The sequence below is a fragment of the Diadema setosum genome, chromosome 5 (assembly GCF_964275005.1).
Source record: "Diadema setosum chromosome 5, eeDiaSeto1, whole genome shotgun sequence".
Classification (NCBI taxonomy): domain Eukaryota; kingdom Metazoa; phylum Echinodermata; class Echinoidea; order Diadematoida; family Diadematidae; genus Diadema; species Diadema setosum.
Window position 1 is genome coordinate 2,251,705 of NC_092689.1, and position 11,484 is coordinate 2,263,188.

Here is an 11,484-nt window from a genome sequence, read left to right on the forward strand (position 1 = left end):
CTAAGGAAATGAAGTGAACCCCTAGATATTAGAGTTTTACTGCCTTTATGCCAGGTTACTCAAATTAGTCTGTTTTTATTCCAAAATATTTTGTTAGCCAACATCGATGAAAGAAAAATATGCGTGTCAAGAATCTGGCTGTACCTTCAAAGTGGTCTGTCGTGTCTGTACATGTACTGTTAAGACTTCCGTAAGCTAACACCTCAACACAAAATTCGTCTTTACATAATTGTTCGTTAAAATTATAGAAAGGATGAAGGGATTATCTTACAATCATCTTGGTTAGATGTTGCTATTCTACATACACTTTAAACCTTGTTTTTTACGCTGAAATATTCTCAGCTGCTAGCTACGATAAAATGCATGTACATATAATTATACTGTAATGATAATGTACGTTTACAAGAGGTTTATTATGAAATAGCTTTACGTGTCGTGTGAGTGTGTGCGCGCTCGTGTGTGCTTTATAGATGCAACGAGAAACTGTTTGTCTTGTCTGAAGGTATGATTGTTGCTTGTTACAAATGAATAGCAAATTGTCATTAGTCGAAGGAAAGATAGTTGTCGCTAATGTGCAATAAAATGAGGTGTTTTTTTTTTCTACCATACAGATACAAGTGAAAATGAGATTTGTACGTTTTCATAAGCCCAAGTTGAATGCCAAGCCTATTCTTTGCAAGAAATCCAGATGTCTAGACACTGAGGGCAATGAACTTTGCAGTGATATGTCAGATTGATATATAGTGTATAGGGCTTCCTTGCGATGTAGGATGTGATTTTATACATACAGCCAATATCATTCTATAATTCTGAAGCATATATGCAGCAACACATAATCTAGCTGGTATAATCAAATAATGATAATGTGTCGATTCACAAGTTTTTCGTCACCGCGTTATTTCTTTCACTGTAAGCTCTCGGCTCGTCCTTCATGATACAGATATAGACATAATAAGTCTTTAGTCATTTAGGGTTTTTTTCCTAATCAAAGGGAATGTATTTCGTGTTTTTTTTTTTTTTGTAATGGTAATTACTCAACTAGTTGAGATTCTAGAGTGATCTTTCATGTTTCTATAACAACTTGAAATATCAGCTCTTACTCCGCTATCGCTGAGAAGTCATCCAAAAGGTCGGACCGGAGGGTTTACACCGGCACGCGATAAACTGAATGGCCTTGTTACCATGGTTATTATGAAAATGAAATTCCAAATGCTTGTAGGAACACAATTGATAAAAAGGTTGATGAACAGAAACAAGAACAAAATCAGTTGTTGAGAATGCCAGAAATGGATGGCCCATACCCTCAAGCCTGTTAACAAGCATCCGTTGTGAAGCATGTCGCTTTTTCGTGACCCATCAACTCTATCTTTGATGCATTTTAAAACACGCTTTGCATAAAAGCCAATAAAAGCCACTCACTGCTATGACTGTTCGATGCAGAAGCTTCCTGTGAGGTCGGAAATCATTTCGACAGACCGTACTTGCAGACAATGTACGCCAATAAACCTCAGTCAATATGTACTCGTCATGTGCGTTGTTAAATTCGAATCAATGTTGTGAAATTATTATTTTCCATTAAAGATTCGACGTGTTCCATCCCAAATTTGAATTATGTATGATGCCAAATCAGTTTTTATCAGAATTAAGACATTACGTAGGCTCCTAGCGTTGGGGGCTTTTTGTGTGTGTATAATATTGTTCGATTTTTTGTACAGCTTTTCGAAGACCAACCTTCGAAGATTTTTTTTTCGATTTGAATGATTATTTCATCCTCGCGGGGCAAAGCATGACAAACTTGACGATCTCTATCGTAAATGTGTTTTGTCTCTGTTATCTGTGTAATGATTAATAGGTAGATGTTTTCTATGTTAATTTGCTGTATATTGCTTTTCAAGTTTGACAAATTCGCTGAGCCAATGGAAAGTCAGATTTTATTGTTACCATCAGTGAGGCTTACTGATCTGTAACACCTTTGTTAGATCTAGTTTCATTCTTACTGGAAAGTATGAATAAAAATACCGGAAAGTCGACATACACTCAGCCGTAAATGTGTGATTATTTCAGTTTAAGAATTGATTTCAGCTTCGCGTTCAGAAACCCTGAAACATAATACAACCTCAGAATATTCTGATTATGCATCACCATTTTTTCTGTCTTGTTCCCTATCTCACATCCCTTAATCTCTCCCATCCCGTCCTGCCCGTCTTCAATATTTAGACCATCTGTCTATCTATCTGTATCATGAACAGATTAAGGTCCATATGGATCATCCTGGTTCATTATCATACGTAGGTAGAATGCAAGGGGATGTAGATATCAATATGTATGCAGGATTATAATCTGGAAATATGAATAAGTGTGATGTGTATGTAGGTCTAGGCGTGTAAGTGTGAGTTATTCAGACTCCAAGTCGATTTCTTCTCACACAGACCCTTACACACGAACACACAAGAAGACATAGTGCTTGACATGAATTTTTATGATGAATATAAGCTCGTGTTACAGCTTAAATTGGGATATCTGAACGAGTGATATTCACAGCAACGAATATATCATCCGCAATTCGAGCTTAATATGCGTGTTCTTAATCATAAAGGATTTAGAATAAGACTTCATTTCCTCACACAGTCTTCATTCTTTCATAGCTCATTCCTTCTCCTTTACCCTGTCTCCCCCTGGCAATGAGACATTCCATAAGTCATCCCACATCTGTATGTTTCTGGCAGTGTTTCATACAGAAATGGCCTCATTCTTCTTCAAGTCCGCTTGGCTCGGGATGGAACAGAACGCTTAATATCCGCCGCTAATCCGACCCAGCGTCGGCCAAAAGCCGGCCATCGTAGGAGGAGACGCTCTCGGGGAGAGATCTGACACGAACAGTGCCGCGCGCCCTGCACCCCTTGATCCCTTTGACCGAATTCGGGGATGGAGAGGGGGATCATCGCGATATTATGCAATCTGAATAATTGGTACACTATAAACAAGCGATGGCCGATCAGCTACCAGCACTAATCACGGACCATGAATCACCATCAGGATGGAGACACCTGCAAGATCAAATCTCGGATGACAGCTTTTGACAATATACAGAAAAGTGGGTCAAATTAATGACGCGCCAGATTTGTTTTTATCTGTCCTGAATTCTTGCAGGAATCGAATATGATATATCACCTGCATTTTTCTTTGATTGATTTTAGCATTTTTACTTATTTTTTACTAATATTTCTGTATTCTTTATGTCGCATTAGATATCAGCGCTAGAATTTAGGATAAATGAACATCAGGCCAGATCTCCATTACCAATGCTGTTCGGATATCATTGTCTTCCTTTAAAAATAGAAGTAGAAAATATTCAGCGTGCAAGTAACGGAATTCAGAGTTGAAAGCGCATATAGCAATTTCATGTAGTTGATTCATTACTACTGTGGACAAATGAATGACTCATAATCTTTGGTGCTGTTTTCTCTCTTTGTGTGCGTCTTTGTTTTTTCGTGCCACAATTCATTTCAAGGGTCTACAAATGAAAATGTTGGTTGTTCACAAATGAATTCTTGAACTATAAGCTAATAAAAGTTTTAAGTTTACGATTTTTTCCATCTCATTATCATAAATAAAACGCATATGCACAATGTAAATAAAAGGAAAGAGATATCAACATATTAGTTATCCAAAAAGCATGCAGGGTACATTAAAATTTTGAAGAGGATTAAAGAAATGAAACATTTGAGGGATAAATGATAATATTTTGGAGATGGCTACCGTCAATCAACGTAACGGGGAAACAAGAATACCTCCGACTTCAATTGCTGTAATAAAGTTCCTATCGAAGGTTGAAATGATTTAATCATTCCCTCGAAATTAGCGTATTATAGCACATTCTGTCAAGTATTAGTGACACACATGTCATATATAGCACTAGTTTGTAACATGGTATGCTTAGAAAGGAACATTCACATCAATCACAATCTGTAGTTTCGAAAAATCTCCGCCATTTCATCATCTTCTCTAGCCCTCTTTAGAGGTCCAAAGTACCGCCAAATATGACCCAATCATAAGACTACACTCTGATTTTTTTTAAAAAAAAAAAAAGTTCAAAGATTCCGAGTCTTCATAACATGTTCATTTTGCGCTTGAAAGCAACATTCCTTCCCGCGTTTTGAAAGATATGTTATGCTGTTTTCAATCTTCTGTTTTTTTTTTTTTTTCGAATTTGCGTTCTCGCTGTTTCTCTCATTTTTTTACCGCATCGCTCACTTTATGTATTTTCCGGATCATGCATCTCTGGCGCAATTCCACGGGGAGCTGGGCCAAAAAGCGAAATCCTTACGGTTTATTTGATGTCTTCTCGGATAGAATATGCTGAAGACGATGACTGCAGACACATCGCCTCTTGGGAGTCTGTGTCAAGAAAAGAGCAAACTGCAATCAGCGACGAGCGACTCCTGGCAATGAGGGTGAATCGTTTAATTGGCAAATATTTCGGTAATATGATTAATCTTGCGAAAAGCCATTGCTCCCCCACCGTGCACACTATAGAATGGTCAGAAGGAGTGGAGTATTTGTCCACTGAGAGAATAGATGAGGCATTGCGTGCTACTCGTGATTGACTAGAGGAGGAACATTAGAAAAAATATGATAGTAGTTCTCTTTTTTTTTCGTTAAAAGACGAAGAAGCAAACAAGCAGATCCAACATTGTTTTTTAAGAAATGGGATACATTTCACACACATTCAAATATTGAGTCGTCTTGTAGATCGCGTTACAAAGGCAGCTTTGAGTTTGTTTCTTTTTTTTTCTTGGCTTGATATTTCTTTAATCAAGAGAGGTAGATCGTGATCACCCTGTCCTTTTTGTCTTTTGCTCTAAAAAAAGAAAAAATTAATGTACTTTTACATCAAAGCTACGTTCAATAATATTAATAAGATTAAGAAAGGATGTAGATGGAACTTCTTTGAAAAGCATCGGTCTTTTAACAAAAATAGAAAATAATTATTCAGAATGTTATATGGATAACATAGCTGCTTACCTTAAATAATCCTCATTATGCTTATGGGCTAAAAAAAAAAAACAAGTAAAAAATACGTGTAGACGGATTTATGTTGATCAACCCCCGTGTCTCTCTGTCTGCCTCTCTCTCTCTCTCTCTCTCTCTCTCTCTCTCATTTTTTCTTAAATGAATGGGCAGTATCTCACATTCATATTAACAAGACGGATTTTTTCTCATACCTTCAGTTCTAAACCTCAAACGCTTTGATAACCGCAAATAGTCATAATATTTCGATAAATTCGATTTTACGGAAAATCTATTTCACCTTCTCAATACATGTACTTTTTTTGCGGTTGCCTATCTTTAGAGCGCTGTACTGGTTCTCCTATTTTTATTTCTGGTAACACGTTTTTCTTAAATCTCTGATATTGGGACGGAGTATGAATGCCATCTATTAAAGCCAGTCATCGTAATTTGACTGATTGGGGTAAAGAGTCTATATAGGCGTGAAACTCGCAGGTTTGGGGGAGTCAGTAATCCGTTTACGATTGCGATCTGCGGCGCTTGAATATAAAAAAGGTCTTCAATTTCAGTACCGAGTATGACTCTTCGCAAATAAGCCATCTTCATGTCTCAATCCAGATTCATACTGTGATGAGCAGGGAAGCCTTCCCGATGATAAGATAATCCGAGACGCTTTCAAGTACACATGTCAGCTCTTGAAGTTTTCGGTCATCCAAACAGATTAAACGCAGCGCTGATTGGATCCATTACATCTTTTTCATCCCGTCCTCATGAGTAAAATGCGGGGCAAGCCAAGGGTAAGATGGTAGTCTGTTGATTACGATATTATAGAGGAAGGCTCATCCACCCTGAGAATGTTTGCGTGAATTTGATTCGTAATTCTTCGAGAGGCAGTTTTCTAGTTCTTCTTCTAGCCGCTTCTTTGGCCATGTGAAAATTTCTCAGGATATCAATTGAGTGTGTTGTCGGCATTGTTGGTGTGTTGCTATGGCAGCACGTTTTTCGTTGTTTGATTGTTGTATGCTATCTTTGTTTAGTCCGAATTCAGATTCAGCATGACGCAGAATGTGCATTTGGCATTGGAGCAATTGTGAATTTCACATTTCAAATATTGTACGAGACCACACCTGTCACTGTGGAGTGGAAGAAAAACAAAACTAAACAAGGTAATATGATGCGGTATTATATTCTAATTCTTTGGACTTACAGGCATTATCTCAACGTAAGGTCAAATATCAACCACCAAACGCCACGCTGCATGTCTACTTTTTTTCTCTTTCCTATAGTTTGCTATCCAAAGCCACTTGCATCACACCACTTATTCTGTATTCTCTATCTCTCGCCAAACCAATCGAGGCCGATCCCATCCTCACATCTCGCCGGGGCGTCAGGGGCGATATTGCCGATCAGATGCCCAGAGTTGACTCGGGCTAATTAATGTGTGCTGAGTTGATAGGCTGATGCGCAAATGAGACCTTAATCTAATGCTTTTCCTTTTGGCATCGGTCGGCGTTGCCTCCGCCTTGACGCCCGACTGGTCGGGTGCAGTTGTCTCAGGGAATTTGGAAAAACAAACACGACTGCTTTTAGAGTTCAGGCCACGCGGAAAGAGAAAGACAGTCTGATCATCCAAGCCGTAATGCTGTTCTCTCCCCGGTTTGATGTCAGAGAGGGAGAGAGTGCAAAAGCGGCGGTAAAAAAAGCGATGCAGCTTTTAAACATTGTTAAACACAAACTTACAGTCTGTTATAGTTCAGGATATGTGTGTGAACCTTTACCTGACGAAAACAAATCAAAGTAGTACATGAAAAATCATACAATAATGCAGATTTGATAACAATTCAAACAAAACAGAATGTACTATGCTATTCCGTTATGAATATTGTGATGATACCTTGTATATCCTCATGGTATTAGAATGACAAATACGCGAAAAGGCTTGAAAATTTAAATAATCATTTAAGTTTCCTTTATTATATTGAAGTATACACATTTTAGCAGGATTAGATATGCACAAGACATTGTTATTGTTATTATTATTATTATTATTATTATTATTATTATTATTATTATTATTATTATTATTATTATTATTATCATCATTATAAAGGAGCACAAGAATAAAACAAAAAGCAAAAGTGAAAGCAGCTGACACTTTTATTAGTAATATGTCATCATGGAGAACATTTTTTGCAACGACACAAACGAATATGTTTGCTGTTTTCTATTTCAATCAATGGAATTCGAATCGCTTTCATCAGTATACATTTTTGAGCCTGTTATTGTTTACGGTTACTAATGCCCGCGTAAAGGACAGAGGTTTCTAAACAAAGCATTTGATTTTACTATGCTGTGTCTTTTCCAGTAATTACCAGTGACACTGACTCTTTTCGTATTATATTATCCACAAAAAGCACAAGAGACAAAACTCGTAACATATTCCGCAAAACAGCTAGAGCGTTCGTGGCATTATCACAGAATTTTTTATCATTATTTTGCACCAGGGCAATATTATGTCACAGTACAGTAATAATGTTTTCCTTTCCTAGGCAATGGCGCACATATAAGAGCGGCCAATTAAAAAAAGAAAAAAGGAAAGAAACTCCACAGCACGAACGTTATTGAAATCTCTTCTTTGTTGACCACTTAAAAGCATTACTTAAGCCTCGTTGGCCATTTTGAAAGGGCGATGAATTCAGCCCGACGTTCATTGGACTGACTTTTCAATGTTGGAATTGAGCAATATGGCAACCTTAATGGGATTCCAAGGCCGATATCGAGCGAAATCTAGGTTCGTGCAATATTAGGTTATCACGCACTGCGCATGCTCAATGGCAGTTTCCGTGTTTTCAAAATACAGTACTCTCCAAACACTGGGAGCAACCTATTGGTGGCACATTATTTCTTGAGCGTTAGGCTTCCTGAATTATGCAAAAATAAGTATTGCATAGAGTCACATCATCATTATGATAGTGTTTATTTTTGTATAATATATACTTGCCGATGAAAAAAAAAAGAGAAAAAGATGCCGAAGACCACAAACCATCTTACTTTGATGGAATTCCATTGTCTTTGCTCATATTTCATTTGAAGCAAAGAACAAAACAAAACAAATTGAACATTGTACCAGGTAACCGCCAAAACGCATTTGAAATTAGTAAACTTTACGTTTAGTTTCCGTGTTAACATGTTTGCCCGTCACAAACTGATTCAAAGAATAGCGTTTGTGAGGTATAGCTCTATCACCAAATAGAAATATTTCTCTAACATACAGTAGATCTCAAAGGTGCACAGTGGTGAAAGGGGCAAATTCTCTAAACGTGAATATAGTGCTATTAAGGACATTTATTCTTAATGTCCTTTAACTTGAAAAAAAAAAAAAGGCAGAATGATATAATGTATTGTGCGAAAAGAAATCAACAAACCATACATGACTGCACTGAGAAAGTTATTACTAATTCACGACCGATATTCTCACGGAGGAAACGCGAGAGAAACACACCATGACCACAAGGATTTCTAACAGATAATACCAGAATCTTCATTTTAGCCATTTTCAAGGACATAATACTTATCCCCTTTCCATTTTGTCGAAGGGAATCAAATGTCCAAGGCATTTTTCCTCTTTTTTTTTTCTTCATGGAGCACCAGATATCATCCTCGTTGACTTCAATTAGGTTGTTCTTCTCACTTTCACTTTTGCCGATTTTCATCTCTTTCCATCTCCTTATTTTCCTCTCTTGTTTACGGCATCTAAGCTCCTTGGGAATAAGAGGCGCGGATAATCATCGGTTTGTCCGCCCGATTAGATGAAATCAAAGCATATTTTCCGACGGGCTTGAATCCTCTCATCCTCATCAATTTGATGAGAGAGAAAAAAGGTGAGCACGAAGTCGATTGAAATATTGGACACCTGACGGATTCAGACAGGCTAAGAAAAAGAAGGCATCTCAAGCAGCGTCAATCAGGTCCGAGAAATCCGTCAGCTTGAGTTCATCCCGGATCTTTTTTTATTTCTTCCCGACGTACAAGGAGGAAGAATATTTGGCATAGATATTGAATATTGAGCTGAAGACGTTCTCGCAACAACGCTTACAGGCTGAGTTGTTTATATCTTAATTTCTGCTTAATCGAAGATCCCTGGTTTCTATAAATTGAAAATAAAAAAAAAATTATGCAGCCTTTTTCTTTCTCCCCCCCCCCCACTCTCTCTCTCTCTCTCTCTCTCTTGTGGATTGTCTTCCGTTTCCCTATTTTCTTTGTACAAACTTTTTTTTCGACCAGGCTTCACCAGTTGAATTTACATGATTTTATACTATGTAATAAATAACCGTCAGTAGCTTGCATTTTATTTCAATGACTGATATATTTGTTTCAACTTTTATTCGTTTCATAAAAATGACCAACGTGGATATAAACTCAGAACTCATCTCATGATAAATATAATAATAGTAAATCTTCACATGCATACTATATCAATATACGAAAATTTCATAATCTGGCGTTTATAATCCATCAGTTTTCTATTGTCATATTCACTGATATTTATCTATTGGTTTTTTTTTTCAATTTATCTGATATTTATTTCTTTGTTTAAAGACAGGACTTGTAAATTGAGTTTTGAATTTCCATCAGACAATGTTTGCGGATAGAATACTGTAAAGTAATTGTGGTAAGATGTTTTGGTGCGATTTTATCTTGAATCATTGAATCATCATATTGAATCATTGCATTAGTCTTCCATACACTCAATGAAAGATACCAAGGTAAATGTATACCAATGTGAAAGATATGTTACGTTAACGGGTATGTTCTTTAAGAAAACAGAAACGTCGAAAGGCGAAAATCCCACCAACTACGTACCAGATGGTTACCGATGTTCCCTACCCCACTCCACGCCTTTTAGCGGTACGAGGATGCCCGCCAGACACACCCAATTAGGCCAAACAAAAGACGCAGCGAGCGGGGCCGACACGGGAGAATCGCTACCGTTGGAGCCCCGCCTGGCTGCCCATGTACGATCAGGAGCAATCAGACGGGCATATGTTGGCGGTAAGGTGCAGACGGACGAGTTTTCCCCGCTCAGCGGATATTTCATCCTTTAGGTGTCAGGGCAAAGAGAGCTTCATTCTTTTCTCTTTTCTCACGTGAACATGATGCGCTAGCATTGCATTTTAACCACAGGCGCATATTATGAAGCGTCGTCCCCCCCCCCCCCCCCCATGGTAATTTTCTTGATTTGTTTATGTTTTTATGGCACGTCGTGCATTCGTAATTCGGGACTCGTGATAAAGAGCGATGTAAGTTGCCCCATGTATACCATACGCGCATTCTCGCCACATGCATGCATCGTTCATGCCCCCCCCCCCCATTTTTTCTTTTCTTTTTCTGCATTAATGTGAGATAATCAAATATCTTTGCTTGGCGGTTAAATAGATATTAAAAGAAACCCCAGCAATGTCCAGTTTCAGCTCAATTCAGTTCATTTTATTTCTACAACTCTTTCGAAGTACAGAAATCTGAAGAAAATACAAAAAACACCAAACGCAAATGATGAATAGATAAAAAAAAAGATATGCAACGATATAATGAATTTCAAGATATAAAGCTCAAATGAAAATGGTTATTTTAATGGTTGATTTGGCTTTTTTTTTTCTAAGCATACTATGTAAAGGACAAATCGTTTACTTATCATGACATTGTTCAAAATTGTATTTTTTTTTGTAGTAAAATCATAACTTTAACTTGTCATAGGGTCTGTCAAAAAGTTGCAAGACGAGACAATGTTAAAACAAAAACAGGTCTTTACCCATTCCTCCTCTAAAAATGAGTGTAATGCATTATTCTGAACATTACAAAACATTATAATGATTATGATATTTGCAATATCCTTGGACGCTCTCCTGTCGCGATTTGCCAAGATGACACGAATATATAATTTCTCTTTCTTGCTCAGTAATTCGTTACGTTGTGGCGCATTTCTTTTACATCTGTTCAGGTGTTGTTGGCGAACGACGCGGTCACGGAGTGTGCAGCCGTGCTCGAATGACGTCAAAATGCGCGAGCGCTGACTCTGAGCCACGAGATCGACGCGTATTAACCCACGTCACGTACGCGTGCTGTAAGCGGTCATGCGCAATTAGGCGGGAATGAAAATATCAATATCGTCTGGTCGCGATCCGCCTCAGTGTGTGTCTTGACAACCCGGCAGCATCCAAGAGGCGGCGGGTTTCCCGAGATAGTGTGATTGGTTTGCCGTCTCACGTTCACTCGGTTTCTCATCTTTAAGCCTGGGAATATCACTAGAATGATGTCCATATGGATCTGGTGTAGACCACGGTCGACGAATATAGATGCTATATTTTGGTAAGTTTTTGATTTCCTATCTGCGTCATATGCACACTTCATACCTCACAAGATCATTTTCAAAAATCAAAAACTCATAATTGAATAAGAGTGTTACGAACGTTGATT